We start from the raw sequence: 21,025 nt of genomic DNA, 5'->3' as shown, positions 1-21,025 counted from the left end.
AAGTTCCACAGGTTGACTCTGTGTTATGTGAACAAGTATTTTCTTTTGTTTTAAAACTGATGCCTATCAATTTCATCGGATGACCCCTAGGGAGACAGCCCCCGAACCTGAGGCAAATACTCTCCAGCAACCACACAACAAAAACACTACCTAGGAACCTATCCTTGCAACAAAGCCCGATGCCAACTCTGTTCACATATTTATTCAAGGGATACCATCATAGGACCTCATCACATTAGCCACACCATCAGGGGCTCGTTCACCTGCACATCTACCATTGCGATATATACCATCATGTGCCAGCAATGCCCGTTTGCCATGTACATTGGCCAAACCGGACAGTCTCTATGCAAAAGAATAAATGGACACAAATCTGACATCAGGAATCATAACATTCAAAATCCGGTAGGAGAACACTTCAACCTCTCTGGTCACTCAGTAACAGACTTAAAGGTAGCAATTTTGCAACAGAAAAGCTTCAAAAACAGACTCCAACGAGAAACTGCTGAACTTGAATTAATATGCAAACTAGATACCATTAACTTGGGTTTGAAAGAGACTGGGAGTGGTGGGGTCATTACACATATTGAATCTATTTCCCCATGTTAAGTATCCTCACACCTTCTTGTCAACTGTCTAAATGAGCCATCTTGATTATCACTACAAAAGTTTTTTTCTCCTGCTAATAATAGCTCATCTTAATTAATCAGCCTCTTACAGTTGGTATGGCTACTTCCACCTTTTCATGTTCTCTGTATGTGTGTATATTTTATATATATATATATATATATATATATATATATATATATATATATATATGTTCCATTCTATGCATCCGATGAAATGGGCTGTAGCCCACGAAAGCTTATGCTCTAATAAATTTGTTAGTTTCTAAGGTGCCACAAGGATTCCTGTTCTTTTTGCGAATATAGACTAACACGGCTGCTACTTTGAAACCCCCAGTTCTTATGTTATATGAAGGTGTAAAAAACACTTCTCTATTCGCTTTCTCCATGCCACTCATGATTTCATAGACCTCTATCATATCTCCCCTAGGCCATCTCTTTTTTAAGATGAACAGTCCCAGTCTTTTTAATCTCTCCTAATATGAAAGCTGTGCCATGCCCTTAATCAATTTAATTGCCCTTCTCTGCATCTTTTCCAATTCCAACATATCTTTTTAAGATGGGGGGACTAGAACTGCATACACTATTCAAGGTGTGGACGTTCCATGGGATGTATATAGTGGCATTACTATATTTTCTATTTTACTATCCATCCCTTTCCTAGTGGTTCCAAACATTGTTAGCTTTTTTGACTGCTGCCAAACACTGAGCGGATGTTTTTAGAGAACTATCCACGGTGACACCAAGATCTCTTTCTTGAGTGGTAACAGCTAATTTAGACCCCATAATTTTGTATGTATAGCTGGGATTATTTTTCCACTGTGCATTCCTTTGCAATTAACAACTTTTAATTTAATCTGCCATTTTGTCACCAGTCACCCAGTTTAGTTACCTTCGGTAATTTTTTTATCCTCTTTCGCCACTTTACTGTTCACTCCCTTCTCCAGATTATTTATGACCATGTTGAACGGCACTGGTCCCAGTACAGATCCCTGGGGGAACCTCACTATTTACCTCTCTCCACTGTAAAAACTGTCCATTTATTCCTACCCTTTGTTTCTTGTCTTTTAACCAGTTACTAATCCATGAAAGGACCTTTCCTCTTACAGCATAACAGTTTACTTTGCTGAAAACCTGGGGATTACAGTGGACGAGAAGCTGGACATAAGTCAACAGTGTGCCCTTGTTGCCAAGAAGGCTAAAAGGATATTGGGCTGCATTAGTAGGAGCACTGCCAGCAGACCAAAGGAAGTGATTATTCCTCTCTATTCAGCACTGATGAGGCCACATCTGGAGTATTGCGTCCAGTTTTGAGCCCCCCACTACAGAAAGGATGTGGACAAATTGGAGAGAGTCCAGGAAAGGGCAACGAAAATAATTAGGGGGCTGGAGCACATGATTTATGAGGAGAAAAGAAGAGTGAGGCGGGATTTGATAGCTGCTTTCAACTCTCTGAAGCGGGATTCCAAAGAGGATGGAGCTAGGCTGTTCTCAGTCGTGGCAGATGACAAAACAAGGAGCAATGGTCTCAAGTGGCAGTGGGGGAGGTCTAGGTTGGATATTAGGAAAAACTATTTCACAAGGAGGGTGGTGACGCCCTGGAATGGGTTACCTAGGGAGGTGGTGTAATCTCCATCCTTAGAGGTTTTTAAGGCCTGGTTTGACGAAGCCCTGGCTGGGATGACGTAGTTGGGGGTTGGTCCTGCTTTGAGCAGGGGGTTGGATTAGATGACTTCCTGAAGTTTCTTCCAACCCTAATCTTCTATGATTCTATGATTAAGAGCCATTGGCAAGGGACCTTGTCAACGGCTTTCTAAAAATCCAAAGTCCAAGTATATCAACTGGATCACCTTTGTCCCCCTGCTTGTTGACACCCTCAAAGAATTTTAATAGATTTGTGAGACATGATTCCCTTTACAAAAGCCATGTTGATTCTTTCCCAGCATATCAAGTTTATCAATATGTCTGATAATACTGTTCTTTACTATAGTTTCAACCAATTTGCTTCGTACTGAAGGTAGGCTTACAGGTTTGTAATCACCAGGATCACGTCCCTTTTTAAAAAATTGATGTTACATTAATTAACCTCTGCTTATCAGATACAGAAGCTGATTTAAGCGATAGGTTACATACCACAGTTATGACAGGTTTATGCTCAAATAAATTTGTTAGTCTCTAAGGTACCACAAGTACTCCTTTTCTTCATCCCACAGTTAGTAGTTCTGCAATTTCATATTTGAGTTCCTTCAGAACTCTTGGGTGATCATCATCTGGTCCTGCTGACTTATTACTGTTTAATTTACTAATTTGTTCCAAAACCTCCTCTAATGACACCTCACCTGGGACAGTTAATCCGATGTGTCACCTAAAAGAATTGCTCAGGTTGTGGGGATATTCCCCACATCCTCTGCAGTGAAAACCTATGCAAATAATTAATTTAATTTGTCTGCAATGGCCTTGTCTTCCTTGAGAGCTCCTTTAGCACTTCAACTGTCCAATGGTTCCACTGATTGTTTGGCAGGCTTCCTGCTTCTAACGTACTTTAAAAAAAGTGCTGTTAGTTTGTGTGTCCTTAGCTAGTTGCTCTTCAAATTCTTTCCTAGCATGCCTTATTACATTTTTACACTTGACTTGTCAGAGTTTATGCTTCTGTTTTCCTCACTAGGATCTGACTTCCAATTTTTAAAGGATGCCCTTTTGTCTCTAACTGCCTTTTACTCTGCTGTTTAGCCATGGTGGCATTTTTTCGGTTGTCTTACTGCTTTTTTTTTTTTAATTTGGGGTATACATTTAGTTTGAGTCTCCATTACTGTATTTTAAAATACTTTTCAATCAGTTTGCAAGCATTTCACCCTTGTTACTGTTTAACAATGCTTCCTCATTTTTGTGTAATTCCCATTTTTGAAGTTAAACGCTACTGAAGTGGGTTTCTTTGATTTTTCTTTGCTGCTCCCCCAACAACGAGAACTACTCTGTCATTTCTATATATTTGTATCCTGGTATTACCATGTCTCATTGACTGTCATCATTCCATCAAGTTTCTGTGATGCCTTTTCTATCAATATCTTAATTTAATGCCCGGCTCTCAACTTTACTGATCTTAGTATTTAGACTTCTAGCATTTGTATATATGCACTTGTACATTTTTTGTCAATATTCAGTTGCTTGCTGTTCCATACCTGTTGGCTTTCCCCTAGCCCTTAGTTTAAAAAAACTTTTACAATCTTTTTAATTTTACATGCCAGCAGTTTGGGGTTCCATTTTGGTTTAGGTGGATCCCATCCTTCCTGAGTAGGGTCCTCCTTTCCCAAAAGATTCTCCAGTTCCTAATAAACCTAAAACCCAGCATTTCAGAGAACACTAACATGGAGGTCCTAGACTATAATCTTTTACCTACCAGCCTAAATCTGGGTCTGCAGTACCTCTATCCTACCTTTCCCTATGACTTTGGTACTCAGAAGTACCATGACTACTGGCTCCTCCGCAGCACTGCACCATAAGTTTATCTAGATGTCTTGTGAGAGCTACAACCTTTGCACCCGGCCAGCAATTTACCGTGCAGTTCTCCCAATAATCACAACCCCAATTATCTACATTTCTAATGATCTAATTCCCCATTATTATTATCTGGCTCTTTCTAGTAACTGAGGGTCCCTCCACAGAGGAGTATCCTCAATGTGAGAGGATACCATGACATCATCTGGAAGGAGGATCCCAACTGTGGGATTGGTTCCCTCCGTTTCATCTTTATGTTCTCCTTCCCAGCCTCTGTGCTTTCATCCTCCTGAAAGCACAGAGGCTGTCAGTCTGGGGATGGTACTACTCAATTATGCTCGTGTAAATTTTGTTCACATACCTCTATCTCCTTTTTCTCCTTCAGGTCAGCCACTCTGGCCTCTAGAGCCCATACTGTCTCTTTGAAGGCCATGAGCTGATTGCACAGTATGCAAACAAATGCCACCTGCCCACAAGCCAGGTAATCATACATGCTGCATTCAGTGCAATAAACTGTATAGCCTCCACTTTGCAGCTGGAATTCTGCCTGCACTATTTTTACTCTTGCTGCCTTTTTTTTTTTTTTAAAGGGGATTATTGGTCTAAGCTTAGAGTACGCTTGTTGGGTATATCTGCCTCTCACACTCCCTTTCTAAATTTCTCCACAGAACACCTCTGTATGTTGCTCTAGTTTGTTAGCACCTCTGGTTGCCTTTTTAAACACCTTTTCTCCCTGACTGAGGCCTGCGCCCTTGTCAAGGGATCACAAAGGGGCTGGGATCAAAGGATAGTGGGGGCGGAGTGGGGGCGGGGGGCAGAGAAGCAGGGTAGGTAATAACCTCTCAGCCTAACCTAGCAGGCCACTTGCTCAGCACACAGATCCCAAAGCAGACTATACTATAATCTTCAAGCAAGCAAGCACAGAACAGACAGAAAAATTCACTCCCAATGATCACATGATCCTTCCCCCAAATGAGCAACTCCCTCACACGAACATATAATGCTATGTACTCTGAAAAAATCATGCCCTAAATGTCTCAAATTGGGCCCCCAAAATGAGAGAGCAAGGAGCAATTGGACAATCTATTCTTCAGAGGTAATGCAGATGAGGAACTGTTACGGGGCTGAAGGGTCAAAAAGAGGAGTTTAAACAAATATAATTTAAATAGCAACAAGTCACCAATAACCAGATGGCATTCATACAACAATTCTGAAGAAAAACAAGAAATAAGTAGCTAGCACAAAATATGTAATCCATCAATAAAATCAGCTAGGACTGGAGGGTAGGGCACATTGTACTTATCTTTAAACAAAGATGATAGGGGATCATGGGAATTATAGAGCAGTGAGCCTTACTCCCATCACAATGTAAATTACCTTAAACTATAATTAAAGACAGAATTATAAATATATAGATGAACATAATATGATAGAGACAAACTAGCATGGCATGGAAAGTCATGTCTTTCCACTCCATTACAATTTATTGAGGAAAGCACAAAACAACGAATAAAAGAGAATCTGTATGCAATATGTAGATGGATTTACAAAGAGTTTTATATAAAAGCACTCACTAAAGACTATTAAAGAAAATATGTAGTCACATGATAAACAGTAAAATATCACATATTGGAAACCAGTGAAGAGATAGAAAAAAGTAGGAACAAATGATCAGTTTTAAACAGAACAAAGGTTAACAATGAAGTATCCCAAGATCTGGCCAAGCTGCTTTCCTGCAGCTCCCAGATAATTTTTAACTTTATTATTTTAGATCTACTCCCAATTCAAAATGTTCAATCATGATCAAAGTAGTATCCCTGCCTTCTCCCTCCCCAAAAGAGAATTAGAGTGATACTGGCAGGACAATCGGCTCATTAAGGAGTAACTTCAAAAGCTACAAGTGGCAAATCTCAAAGGATTTGCAACACAACTCTATTCTTGTAAAATCTAGTAAAAGGTGGATTAGCCACTAGGGCCTGAAGTTGAATCAATCATTCTTCAAACTGAAATGAGTCAGTAGAAAAATGACCTTCCATGCAAGGAGATTAAATTCACAGGAACTGAGTGAGCTTTCCTAAGATTTATCAGGGCTACATTCATATCTCATGACAGAGGGGGCATTTCAATGGGAGATTTCAAAAGAGTGAAATGCACATGCATCTAATGAATGGCAGCTGGACAAACACTGATCTGACCTTACACTAGTCATGATAGGCGAAAACAGCTGTCTAATATACCAGCATGCGATCAGTCTAAGTTGGACTCAAACAGACGAAGAAGGTAGTTAAGATTTTTGCAGGGCAAGTAAAAGGGTCCACTTGTTCCTGACCACATCACACCCAAACTTTTTCCATTTAGAGTTGCAGATCCTTCCAAGATGCCAGGAAGACATGCACCAGCAGCTTGGAGAAAACAGGCCTGCAGATCTCTACAGAAGTCAAGATTTCAGCATGGCTACTGGGCTGGAATGGAGTGGGGTGCCGCAGGCTTAAGATATCATCTGAGGCAAAAGTCTTGGCCCAATGCAGTTGGCTTTGGCCACCTACAACAGAACTGAGTACCATATCTGTCTGTGCCAGTATGCAACTATTGATCTGATTTCTTCTAAGCTTTGCCAGGACTTTTGCTACAAGTTGGAGAAAGTGTCTTTTGCTAATGTGATATCTTTTTGTGCCATGTCCAGAAGACTGACAGCTTCTTGTTCAACTCAGTGGTAAAAAGATCCACCTCCAGTGTTCTTCATCGAGGAAGATCTGGTTTGCCAGAAGGCACTCATTAGGATCCATCATAGATCAATTCAGCTTGTCTGCAACTGTGTTCTCCTTCCTTGCATGGTACATAGTGACAAGAAATATTCTGCCAATCCAACACTTGTAGATTTTCCCAATACAAGAGGACCTACTGCCTCCTTTTTTTTTTTTTTAATGTAAAAGAGTATAGCCTAGTTACAAGTCTGCCTCATCTCCAGAGCATTTTATGGGCAACTGCTGTTCTTAGAATTACCAAGTTCACTGGGTACAAACTCTTTCTGTAGACAAGCGTCAGAGTGGTAGCCGTGTTAGTCTGTATCAGCAAAAACAATGAGGAGTCCTTGTGGCATCTTAGAGACTAACAAATTATTTGGGCATAAGCTTTCATGAGCTAGAATTCACTTCATCAGATACATAGAGTGGAAAATACAGGAGCAGGTATAAATCACAGAATCATAGAATATCAGGCTTGGAAGGGACCCCAGAAGGTCATCTAGTCCAACCCCCTGCTCAAAGCAGGACCAATTCCCAGTTAAATCATCCCAGCCAGGGCTTTGTCAAGCCTGACCTTAAAAACCTCTAAGGAAGGAGATTCTACCACCTCCCTAGGTAACGCATTCCAGTGTTTCACCACCCTCTTAGTGAAAACGTTTTTCCTAATATCCAATCTAAACCTCCCCCACTGCAACTTGAGACCATTACTCCTCGTTCTGTCATCTGCTACCATTGAGAACAGTCTAGAGCCATCCTCTTTGGAACCCCCTTTCAGGTAGTTGAAAGCAGCTATCAAATCCCCCCTCATTCTTCTCTTCTGCAGGCTAAACAATCCTAGCTCCCTCAGACTCTCCTCATAAGTCATGTGTTCCAGACCCCTAATCATTTTTGTTGCCCTTCGCTGGACTCTCTCCAATTTATCCACATCCTTCTTGTAGTGTGGGGCCCAAAACTGGACACAGTACTCCAGATGAGGCCTCACCAATGTCGAATAGAGGGGAACGATCACGTCCCTCGATCTGCTCGCTATGCCCCTACTTATACATCCCAAAATGCCATTGGCCTTCTTGGCAACAAGGGCACACTGCTGACTCATATCCAGCTTCTCATCCACTGTCACCCCTAGGTCCTTTTCCGCAGAACTGCTGCCTAGCCATTCGGTCCCTAGTCTGTAGTGGTGCATTGGATTCTTCCATCCTAAGTGCAGGTCCCTGCACTTATCCTTATTGAACCTCATCAGATTTCTTTTGGCCCAATCCTCCAATTTGTCTAGGTCCTTCTGTATCCTATCCCTCCCCTCTAGCGTATCTACCACTCCTCCCAGTTTAGTATCATCCGCAAATTTGCTGAGAGTGCAATCCACACCATCCTCCAGATCATTTATGAAGATATTGAACAAAACCAGCCCCAGGACCGACCCTTGGGGCACTCCACTTGATACCGGCTGTCAACTAGACATGGAGCCATTGATCACTACCCGTTGAGCCCGACAATCTAGCCAGCTTTCTACCCACCTTATAGTGCATTCATCCAGCCCATACTTCCTTAACTTGCTGACAAGAATACTGTGGGAGACCATGTCAAAAGCTTTGCTAAAGTCAAGAAACAATACATCCACTGCTTTCCCTTCATCCACAGAACCAGTAATCTCATCATAAAAGGCGATTAGATTAGTCAGGCATGACCTTCCCTTGGTGAATCCATGCTGGCTGTTCCTGATCACTTTATGTATCTAGTGCAAATACATGAAAAGATGGGAGTTGCCTTACCAAGTGTGAGGTCAGTCTAACGAGACAATTCAATTAATAGTAGATTACCAAGGGAGGAAAAATAACTTTTGTAGTGTTAATGAGAGTGGACCATTTCAAACAGTTGACAAGAAGGTGAGAGTAACAGTAGGGGAAAATTAGTATGGGGGAAATTAGGTTTAGGTTTTGTAATGACCTAACCACTCCCAGTCTTTATTCAGGCCTAATCTGATGCTGTCCAGTTTGCAAATTAATTCCAGTTCTGCTGTTTCACGTTGGAGTCTGTTTTTGAAGTTTTTTTTGTTGAAGAATTACTACTTTTAGGTCTGTTATTGAGTGACCAGGGAGATTGAAGTGTTCTCCTACTGGTTTTTGAATGTTATAATTCCTGATGTCAGATTTGTGTCCATTTATTCTTTTGCGTAGAGACTGTCCGGGTTGGCAAATGTACATGGCAGAGGGGCACTGCTGGCACATGATGGCATATATCACATTGGTAGATGTGCAGGTGAAAGAGCCCCTGATGGTGTGGCTGATGTGGTTAGGTCCTGTGATGGTGTCCCTTGAATAAGTATGTGGACAGAGTTGGCACCAGGGTCAGTTGCAAGGTTTGGTTCCTGGGTTGGTGGTTTTGTTGTGTGGTGTGTAGTTGCTGGTGAGTATTTGCTTTAGGTTGTGGGGCTGTCTGGAAGCAAGGACTGGTCTGTCTCCCAAGGTCTGTGAGAGTGAGGGATCGTCCTTCAGGATAGGTTGTAGATCCTTGATGATGCGCTGGAGAGGTTTTACTTGGGGGCTGTAGGTGACTGCTAGTGGTGTTCTGTTACTTTCTTTGTTGGGCCTGTCTTGTAGTAGGTGACTTCTGGGTACCCTTCTGGCTCTGTCGATCTGTTTCTTCACTTCACCAGGTGCGTATCGTAGCTTTAAGAACACTTGATAGAGATTCTGTAGGTGTTTCTCTCTGTCTGAGGGATCGGACAAAATGCGGTTGTATTTTAGAGCTTGGCTGTAGATAACGGATCGTGTGATGTGGTCTGGATGAAAGCTGGAGGCATGTAGGTAAGTATAGCGGCCAGTAGGTTTCTGGTATAGGGTGGTGTTTATGTGACCATCGCTTATTAGCAGTGTAATGTCTAGGAAGTGGACCTCTTGTGTGGACTGGTCCAGGCTGAGGTTGATGGTGGGGTGGAAATTGTTGAAATCCCGGTGGAATTCCTCAATGGCCTCCTTCCCTTCCAAGCTCTCGTCCCCTAATGCCCCTACTCTACTTGCGCTACATTGATGACATCATCATCTGGACCCATGAGAAGGAAGCCCTTGAGGATTCCACCAGGATTTCAAAAATTTCCACCCCACCATCAACCTCAGCCTGGACCAGTCCACACAAGAGGTCCACTTCCTATACACTATACTGCTAATAAGCGATGGTCACATAAACACCATCCTATACCATTCAACTATTTGCCAGTTGAGTTACTATAAATACCAAATAATATCCAAATACCGAAAGGAAATTTGTCAGAGGAAAAATTTCAATTTAATCCTGGTTTCAGAAATGTAGAACTTTTATCCATATTTTATTTCTTCATTTTTCAGGGTACTTTTTTTTCCTCATACAGAAGGTCTAAAAATATTTATGCAGCTACATATTATACTCATACTCCTTTTCTTTCTAGTGCAAATTTCATCAGGACAAACTGAAAGGCACATTTTTGGGGGAGAGTATTCTGGGGAGAAAATGCTGTCTGAAGAATGGTTAGTATTTTATTTGTACAGTTTATCTGTTGTAAGCTTTTCAGGGCAGGGACAGTCTTTTTGTTCTATGTCTGTACAGCACCAGGCACTATCATGTCCAGATCCAGGACTAGGGTCCTGGGTGCCAGGGTAACACAAATAATAAATACTTTGGTTTTTGTAATTCTTTGAGAGATTGCTGCTGGGATTTTGTTGTTGTTCATGTTAATTGCATTTTTAACCAATTGTCAGAAGTACTTAAAATGTAACATGGGTACCCTTGTGCTTTTACAAACCTAAATTAAAACAACATATATGAATATATGCTGATCTACAGAGTGTGCCACTAAGCTATGCAAAGCAAGTTTGCTTCTCTGAATGATTCATATCTTCAAAATCATATCCTATATTACTTGATTAAAATGTTACCAATCTTTATATACTGGAGTATTTTTTGTCATACACCAGTAAAAAGGGTTCAATTCCTAGCTATTGAAGCCCCTGTCTTCATGGCCCATCCTGACCAATATTTGTGCTCTGTTTAGCTTAGCTAAGCCAGTGATCATGACTAAGGCTGCATGTCTGTCATGGAGGTCACGGAAGTCATGGATTCCGTGACTTTCCTTAACCTTCATGATTTCTGCAGCGGCCGGTTCCCAGCCAACAGGAGCTGTGGAGCTCACTTGTGGCAGGAGCTGCCCCTGGCTGCCCCTCCTGCTAGGAGCTGCAGGTTCATGATGGTTGGAGCCGGGTAGGGAGTCTGCCAGCCCCGCCAACCCTCCCCTCCTGCAAGCACCAGAGGGGGTCCCGGGCTGCACGCCACCATCCACCGACCCCTCCACTCCAGTATGGGTCCCAGGCTACTGCCCACCAACCCGCCCAGCAACAGCAGGAGTTCCGGGCTGCGCACCACTGCCTGCTGACTCCCTCCTACCCCAGCACCAGCAAGTATCCCAGGCCGCGTACCACTGCCTGCCAACTCCCCACCCAGCATCACCGGGGGTCCCGGGCCACCTCCCAGAGCACCTGTGGCCCTCTGACCCAAGTTACCAGATTGGGGCTTTAAATAGTATCAGACTGGATAGCCACATGCTAAACTTGATGCTAGATTTGAATCTAAACTATTTTAGATTTTTTTTATACATCAGAATATAAACTAAAGCTAAAAATGGGGGCAATATTACTATTTGATTAGACTGAGAAAATTAAACAGTTTAGAGAGTTACCTTTGGATTATATGCCTGGATACAAATTTTAGAAGTTTATTGTACATTTTGGTAAATTATATACAGGCCATATAATCCAAAAGCAGTCAATTAAACATTAAGTTAATATAAACAAATCAAAGAAATTCACAAAAACACTTCTAAGTTTCTGAAAGACATGGGGAAAAAATATTTTCATAAAGTGAGAAAGTTCAGACCAGAGTCATCAACTGCCCAACAGTCACATGGTCTTCAATTACACTATATTAGTGAGGACCTCTAGAAGAGTTTTAAAACAAATCTAACAGACAGCATAATTTCAAATGGTAGTACCAATCAGCAATTTAAACAAGACAAGCCAAGAAAGCTGATTGAAACTCTGGGAGGTAAGAATTTTTTGTTCAATCATCATCTGCTTGTTCACACTGGACAGGCAGGGTACAAACGGAGGAGGTTTTGCATTTGCATCACGAATGTATGCACTTGTTCTGAGGTCCAGAACAAGGTGGGAGGCAGAGCAGTTGAGAGTCTTTGGGTAAAGGTAAAAGGGGTAAAAAATAAGGGGTCATGGTAGGGGATCTACTCTATCCCACCAAATCAGGAAGAGGAGGTGAATGAAGCATTTCTAGGACAAACAGAAATATCAAAAACATAAGACCTGGTAGTAATGGAGGACTTTATCCAGACATCTGCTGGAAAAATAATTTGGCAAAACACAAAATTTCCAATAAGCGCTTGGAATGTATTGGGGACAACTTTTTGTTCTAGAAAGTGGAGGAAGTAACCAGGGAGACAGCCATTTTAGACTTGATTCTGACCAACAGGGAGAAAAACTGGTACTGAATCTGCAGGCAGAAGGCAATTTGGGTGAAAGCAATCATGAAATGACAAAAAAAAAATTTGATTCTAAGGAAGGAAAATAGAGCATCAGAATAAGGACAACTCACTTAAAAAAAAAAGCAGACTTCAACCAACTCAGCATTAGTAGGTAAGATCCCAGGCAAAGAATATCTAAGGAAAAAAGAGCTCAGGTGCGCTAGGAGTTTCTCAAGGAAACAATATTATATGTGCAATTGAAAACTATCCTGATGAGAAGGAAAGATAGGAAGAACAGTAAGAGGTGAATATGGCTCCATCAGGAGCATTTTAATGACTGTGGCAAGATGGCCGATTTTAGTCTGGTGGGTCCTGTGCTTTTCTTGGCCGGGAGCTAAGATGCCACCCTTTTCCCTGCTCTTGGGTGCCGAGGGCCCCGCTACTAGCCCGGGAAGGTGGTAGAGTAGGGAAGCAGGGGAGGGGTCTAGGTTTGCTCCTTGCTCTGAGTCCCAGCCCCTCTCAACTCCTGTGGGTTTCTTACCCTTGTCCCCCTTAGGTGGGGTTATCCTCGGTCCTTAGATACTGGGGGGAAGGGAGTCTCCCTGTCCTGCTGGGCAGGGTCTCCCTTACTCCAATTCTCAGGTCTTCCAAATCTCTCAACACACCTCCAAGCTTCAGTCCTTTTCTCCTTCTCCCCTGTCTGCCTGACGCAGGGGGTTTTATTAGGTTCCTAACAGGCCCTTAATTGAGTGAAGGTGCTCCAATTAACCTGCAGCCACCTTCCCTAGTCTACAGGGAGCCACGCCTTAATTAGCCTTCAGCTTATATATTTCCCCTTTAGCACTCTCCCACTGTTCCCTGGCCCTCCTGTATCACATGACCTAAAATTCAAAAAGGAATCTTACAAAAGGTGGAAACATGGACAAACTGCTACAGAGGAGTTCAAAAGAATAGCTCAAGCATGTAGGAACAAAATCAGAAAGGCTAAGGCACAAAATCAGAAAGGCTAAGGCACACCTAGCGAGAGACATAAAAGGCAGTAAGAATAAGTTCTTTAAATACATTAGGAGCAAGAGAAAGATGAAAGGAAGTATTTAGCAGGGAAGGAGAGCTAACAACTGATGACATCAAGAAACTGACGTGTTTAATGCCCTTTTTGCTTCAGTCTTCGTTAAAAAGGTTATTGGTGACCAGAGGCTCAACATAATTAATATTAACAACAAAGGGGAAGGAGTGCAAGCCAAAATAGGGAAAGAACAGGTTAAAGAATATTTAGATAAGTTAGATGTATTCAAGTCAGCAGGGCCTAATGAAATTCATCCTAGGGTATTTAACAAACTAGCTGAAGTGATCTTGGAACTGTTAGCAATTATCTTTGAGAACTCCTGGAGGACATGTGAGATCCCAGAAGACTGGAAAAGGGAAAACATTGCATTTATCTTTAAAAAAGGAGAATAAAGGGGACCTTCAGAATTATGAATCAGTCAGTCTAACTTCAATACCAGGAAATATACTAGAACAAATTATTAAACAATCAAATTTTAAGCACCTGGAAAATAATAGGATTATAAGGAATAACCACCAAGGACTCATCAAGAACAAATCATGCCAATCAACCTAATCTCTACCTTTAATGGGGTAGTGGCCTAGTGGATGGGGAGAAGCAGTAGATATGATGTATCTTGATTTCTGATACTGTCCCACATGATATTCTCATAAGCAATGTAGTCTAGATGAAACTGATAGGCCTACAAGGCCATAATCAAAGAGTAGTTATCAACAGTTTGTTGTCAAATGCAGGGGACATATCCAGTGGGGTCCCGCAGCGGTCAGTACTAGGTCTAGTACTATTCAGAATATTCATTAATGACTTGGATAATGGAGAGGTAAGTATGCTTATAAAAATCTACAGATGACCCCAAACTGGAAGGGGTTACAAGGACTTTGGAGGACAGGATTAGAATTCAAAACAACCTAGACAAATAGGAGAATTGGTCTGAATTCAACAAGATGAAATTCAACGACAACAGGTGTGAACTACTTCACTTAGGAAGGAAAAAAAATCAAAAGCACAACTACAAAATAGGGAATAACTTGATAGGTGGTAGTACTGATGAAAAGCATCTGGAGGTTATAATCAGTCATAAATCAAATACAAGTCCATTATGTGATAAAGTTTCAAACAAGGCTAATATCATCCCAGCGTTTAACAGGAGTGTGGTATGTAAGACATAAGAGGTGGTAGTCCCGCTTCACTCAGCACGGATGAGGCCTTTCCCCTGTGTTCAGTTCTGGACACCACACTTTGAGAAAGATGTGGACAAACAGGAAAGAGTCCAGATAAGAGCAACAAAATGAAATCAGTATTAAAATGAAATCAGTCTGACCAACTAGTTATTTAGTTTAATCACTGAAGCAAGCGTAGTACACCCAGATTTTTTAATCCCAACTTTATTACAATATAAACAGGTTGTTCTTTTTAGATAACACGTGCCCAGCACATTTGTTTTGGTTTCTCTCCACACCTGGTCAAAATGTGTTTGCTGAATGTAAGTTTATATAACGTAAGGTTACTGCAGGTCTCCTCTTCAGCTAGAAACTCATTCATTTTCATTAACTGTACTAGGATTTCACATTACTGTGAATAATTCCAACACCCATACATACAAGTCCCAATAATACTGAATGATTAATTTTTCAAACGTTTTACAGACTGGGTTTGGGGCCATGAAGAAAATGAAAGTTCATTATTCTTATCTAAGTTATACCGGTCCAATGCAGTATTTTTTCCTTCTGTAGTCAAGTGCTTCAACATTTTATTTTAACCAATGTATTTTCTGGATAGAATGCTACATAATATACTTTGTTCAACTAGCATTTTTAAAATCTGGTAGAAAAATTCAAAACACCAGTCCCTGCCACCGTATCACCTCACCTCCAATAAATATTTCTATTTTTCTTTATTTGTCCTCTTCTGTGTAGAAAACTGACAAATTGATTTCCATAACTTTTGCAAATCAATAAAGCAAAAGAATTTCAAACATAACAAATTGGTAACAATGCAGTGGTAATGAACAATGACTGGAAGAACAGTTTCTTCGACAGAAGAAAGCATGACCTACAACTGTGGGGATGCACAATTTCCAGCCTCTGTAGGTGGGTGCAATGCGCTCAGCCACTGTCTCCTTGCATTCCTCCATTCACCCCTCAAACTCCTATTTCAGGGACATCCTGCAAATCCAGTCAACCACCCTTTCCCTCATACCAGGAGCTCTTTGCATCACCCGTGTGTTCAGCCCGGCATACCACTGTCCTCTATTTACCTCACCCACCATGACAGAAGCTCTGTGTGGTCTCCCATTCCAGGGTTCTGTGTGACCCCATTCTTCCATCTTCCCCTTCTGGTCCCTACTTCCATGTCCACTCACCCAGATCCCCCTTCATCCCCTTGTGGGTCCCTGCTTTGCCATCCTCTCCCCCCTCCTCCCGATCACCAAGGCCACTGCCCCCTCACTCAACACCAGGTCCCTGTTTCACCTACTCACTCTGACCCATACACACACACACATCCCGAAGGTCCCTGCTTCCCTCTGATAAGCCTTCCCTATAAGGTTCTCTCATTTCAGTTACAGTCCAGAGCAGACAATGTTCTCATACAGCAAATTAAGTTTCCGCCCCAACGTGTAGTCAGCGGTACAGGGTAACAGAGATTGAGAGAGATTGCTCTACCTACAGTATCTAGCAATCTAGGGCCCTAACTTTCCTGTGAATTGGGTTTTTCTGGTGTTCCAATCTGCAGCAAACTGATGTTCCAAATTTACATTACAGACCAACAGAAATGCCATCCAGTTGAGTATTAGGCCTCTCTTGGCAAAGCCAATAAGGGATACTCAAAATATGTATTTAAAAAAAATATTTTCCCTGACACAGAGTTTCAAATTTCCAAATATCCCATGCTACATTCTAAGTACATTTCAAAATAGGTTTAGCATTCAGCATATTTATTTACTTCCTTGGTGGTTTTAAAATACAATGTACAGTCCTTGCACAAACAAACTTCTCATTAACTTCAGTGGGAGTTATGCACACAATTGCTACAAAATCAGGCAGGCATTCTGTTACTACTAGTTTCTATTAATATTTCAATATTTTTGCCAGTGGACTACTAACTGTATGGAAAAATCTTTGTGTTTTGATCACTATTGAAAACAAAACATTCAGACAGGAGAAAACTGACCAATAGTGGCCTTTGGATAGCAGACTGTGCTGAAACTGTGACTTCTAATTTGTAATACACTATAAAAGCAGACAGTTCCCACAGCTATGCTCTCTAGTGATTTTCAAATATAGTATTGACCTATGCTCTGGCTATAGACTTTTACATTACCAACAGAATTACTTCTGTTTGGATGAAGTTAGTGAAACCCCTCTGATCCTGTATGCCTCAGTCAAAAATCTCTTTAGCCGCCTGTGAAAGAATTGCTTTAGTCTATCTAAACCACTCCCTTTACTGATATCACACACAGTCTAGGTGAGTTACAAAAATTCTTTGTCCTTAAAAGGAGCATATTTCATACATACATAAACAGAATCTTAAGAATGCTTCTCCACATGGAGTTTCCAGACCTAGGTAGACACAGAAATAACAAGGGAAGCCTAAAACAAACCTTTGTAAGTAATTCTAGAATTATTTTAAGAATAGTCCCTTTCTGAAACTAACTACAAAATGCCTAATTCTCCAGAAACTATGCAACGGTTATATTTTTAAAACTGTAAAAAAAGTGAACTTAAAGTGAATTTACACTGAAGAACTACACTGAGTTATGCGATTCTAAAGGCAGCTGTTATGAAAGCTATTAAGCTGCGGTTGAGGTAATGAGTAGAGCACAAAATCTTAACACTGCTGATCTCAAAAAGGAATAAATAGCTGCTCAAAAAAACCCACACAACTTTGGTCAACAGAAGACAGCATACAAATTATACTAGCAAAAATAAAGATCTACAGATCATCTGGCCCAGTTCTAGTCTGTATTTTCATGACTTCAATAATGGAGTGGAGAGTATGCTTGTAAAATTCACAGATGACATCAAGCTGGGAGGGGTTTCAAGTACTTTGGAGGACAAGATTAGAATTCAAAACAACCTAGACAAATAGAATTAGGATGAATTCAACAAAATGAAATTAAATAAAGACAAATGCAAAGTACTCCACTTTGGAAGGAAATATCAAATGCACAGCTAGCAAAATGGGATATAACTGGGCAGGTGGCAATATTCCTGAAAAGGATCTGGGGGTTACTGTCAAGCACAAATTAAATATGAGTCAACAATATGATGCAGTTGTGAAAAAGGCTTTTATTCTGGGGTGTATTAACAGGAGTGTCATATGTAAGACATGGGAGGTAACTGTCCTGCTCTACTCTGCACTGGTGAGGCCTCAGCTGGAGTAAGGCATCCAATTTTGGGTGCCACATTTTAGAAGAATGTGGACAAACTGCAAAGAATCTGAAAGAGAGCAACAAAACTGATCAAAGGTTGAGAAAACCTGACCTATGAAGACAGGTTAAAAAACTGGACATGTTTAGTCTTGAGAAGAGAAGACTGAAGGAGGCCCGATAACTCTCTTCAAACATGTTAAGCACTGTTACAAAGGAGATCAATTTTTTTCTGTGTGCAATGAAAGTAGGACAGGAAGTAATGGGCTTAATATGCAGAAAGGGAGATTTAGGGGACAAGACTTGACCTCATGAGGTCCCTTCCACCCCTACATTTATATTATTCTATTCCAGAAGTAAGCTACACAAAATAACAGGAGTGTACTGATAATAGCCTCTTCTTTAGCATGCTGTGTGTTCAAGCTACACACACTGAAAATCAGTCCTCACATTAGCTCTGTGAGACAGGTATGCTTGGTTTTTGGGTCAAGAGATCACCATAAATGGCTGAACGTACAGCAGTAGAGAATGGAAACCGAGTAATTATAGCCAGATCTAGACTTGCATACAAAGATTTTGTTTTGATGATAGTACTGAACAGAAACGAGAACTAACACTCAAAGATAAAAGGATATTTATCCAGCTGCACCTCAAAAAATACATGCACTACATCCCCTTTGAGAATAATTTAAAGGAAATCATTTGAGTGTTCTTTAAAACAGAGTGCCAAGGGGAAAAAAATTTTAAGGACAGGACTGCCATTAGTTTACTTTTGAGGCCTTTAAAAAGAAGTATTAGGAGTCCTGAACAGAGAGTTTAATTTGAGGGGAAACAAAAAGCTATTGTCCTTATTAAAATGAAGTAGTTTAAACATACTCTTTGCTTTATACTTTACATCTGTTCTCAATTAAAAATCCAGCTGCATGAAATAATATTTCTTCTTTTAAAATTAAATTAATTGTGCATATAGCACAGAAAACTTTTTAAAAATACAACTGATTCAGAAAGTCACTAAGTATTTTTAAATGATGTCTGTGGCCACACAAAGACTCCCCAAGAACCAACAAAAATGAAGGCTCTATAATGGAAAAGCTTTTTGTTAAAGACATGGATTTTTATTTAAATGTTCTTTTTAATTCCATTCAGACCCAAGAACAAGGGGTCATTTTGTACACCAAAAAAGGAAAACCATCTTTACTTAAAGTTTGGCACACATACTGTGTATATCTAAATTCATGAGGCTTCATAAATCTAGCCCAAAAAGCGTTTAGGCTTCCAATTCTTAAGTAACATAAACAAGCATAATAGCACAGCTCCCTGTGGATAATTCAGCTATTTTTGAGAAAATCTTAAATACAAGAAAAGCTTTTTGACTTTTGATAACCTTGTTTATTAAGGATTCATTTTCCAAAACATCAACTTTATCAATAAAAAAAACAAAACAAAACACAATCCAAAAGCCACACTGTGAAACAAGGTAACAACTCCTAACTAGCTGTTTTTCTCATTAGATTTATTGTAGATGCCTCCAACACATTTTGAGTTAAAAGCTAAACAAGATTTGATGGCTCAATGGGTTAAAATTTTAAAGATCATGCAAACAGAGTTTATCTGTGGCTAATAGTTTAGCACAGTCTCATATCAATAGCTGAGATTTGCTATTAATGCTTATCAGATGCTATGAAAAGATTTTGAAGTACAGATTCACTTGAGTTTTTGAATCTTGAGAATCTGGTGACAAAGATTAATGAATTAAACTATTAACAACATAACCATAAAATATAAAAGTTACGAGGAGATCTTGAAACTTTCAGCCTCAAACACAACAAACAGATTGACAGAACAATTAACAGAACAGGTAAAAACCACAGTCCTTGGTACAGAGCACATGCATTAATACAAAAGGCCTAGTGCTTTGAGGCGTTTTAAAGTGTTCCGAGCATAGTCTTTCTGCATGTAACAATTTACTTTAACAGGAGAATCAGATGGTTTACAGTGGTACAACATGAAGAGACCAAATACTCCAATGCAAACTCATCTGCAGATAATGAATTATTACTTTACAGCACCTGCAAGTATGTTAGGCCTCAAGAAAGGTCAACAAAACAATGGGGGAGAGAATTAAGAGAACAAAAGGCCACAGTACTAAAATGATCTCAGCATAGATCTGTGCACTGGATGGCCACAACATTTGCAATTTAAAAAAGCAAATATACATATAAAATAAATATCTTATTAAGTAACAATGTGGTTGATTTACATTAGAAGTGGGCATTAAGGATGGATTTTAAGAGGAGTAGTCAACTGGTGAATGAGTAAGAGCCCTGTTCAACAAGAAGCACAAGAGATTCTCTCATTAGAAAGATTTTTCTGTATGGATTCCTCCACATCAATCATGAAACAGATGCTGTTCTTTAATTTGTTTACATAGACAAATCAAATCATATATATATATATATATATATATATATATATATATATATACACACACACACACACACACACACACACACACACAAAACTATACTTACATAATGCAACGCAAATTCTGCACTCCCAATTATGCAAAATCCCAGCGTTTTGAAGCTACACGCTGAGGAGTGGGACTTTGTCTGCTGATCACCTGTTAAATGAGACCAAGATCAAAGGTGCATGATATATAAGGAAATACTGAACTGTCCATGGTTGTTCTGGCTTTGAGCTAAGGCTGTTGTGAACTTGTAACCGTAAAAAAACAACAACCCTCCTCTGTGCGGCTTGAAGGACTGACTCCTACCAGTATCCTTGCTGGAGCTGAGGGGTGATATCTGATAAGCTTATTAGCATATCTCTAGGTTCCTTCATTGTTTTTAATATGTTTTCTCTGTAATGCTTCTACCTTGAAAATAAGTGTGTTTGCTTTTAAAGAGCTGTGTGGAAACTCACAACTGTTGACAATTATGTTGTACGTACATAGCCTTCAAAGAGAAAGCAAAGCACAGATGCTGGGCCTGCTTATGCAGTCTGGGTTGCTGGGGATATCATAATGTAAGCAGGGAACTGAGCAGCCTGAAAAAATCCCAGTCAGAAGAGAGAGAGACACTAGTCTCTACCCAAGAAAGGTGATGGCTGAGAAGCTGAGAGGGACCATGAATGGGGAATATAGGTGCAGCTGCCCTGAACTTGACAGATAGCTCTACAAGTTAGTCCCTAGCATATTTCAATGTGTCAACTTGAGTTTAAGAA

At 40.4% G+C, this 21,025-nt stretch overlaps 1 protein-coding gene across 11 annotated transcripts in view; it reads right to left on the bottom strand.

The window, feature by feature from the left end:
• The window catches only part of SIPA1L1 (signal induced proliferation associated 1 like 1), a 381,563-nt gene that overhangs the window by 138,951 nt on the left and 221,587 nt on the right, over window positions 1–21,025 (bottom strand). For 9 of the 11 annotated variants that reach the window (XM_073348513.2, XM_073348511.2, XM_073348520.2 and 6 more), the window contains one exon: window positions 20,332–20,423. The exons of the other annotated variants lie outside the window; for them this stretch is intronic. The gene's annotated coding sequence lies outside the window, so the exon portion shown is untranslated. The remainder of the gene's footprint in view (window positions 1–20,331; window positions 20,424–21,025) is intronic. 11 annotated transcript variants of the gene reach the window in all.

Source organism: Lepidochelys kempii, chromosome 6 (assembly GCF_965140285.1).
Source record: "Lepidochelys kempii isolate rLepKem1 chromosome 6, rLepKem1.hap1, whole genome shotgun sequence".
In the NCBI taxonomy this organism is placed as follows: domain Eukaryota; kingdom Metazoa; phylum Chordata; order Testudines; family Cheloniidae; genus Lepidochelys; species Lepidochelys kempii.
Note: the sequence above shows the minus strand (reverse complement) of the source record. Positions and strands in the feature narration are given on the sequence as shown.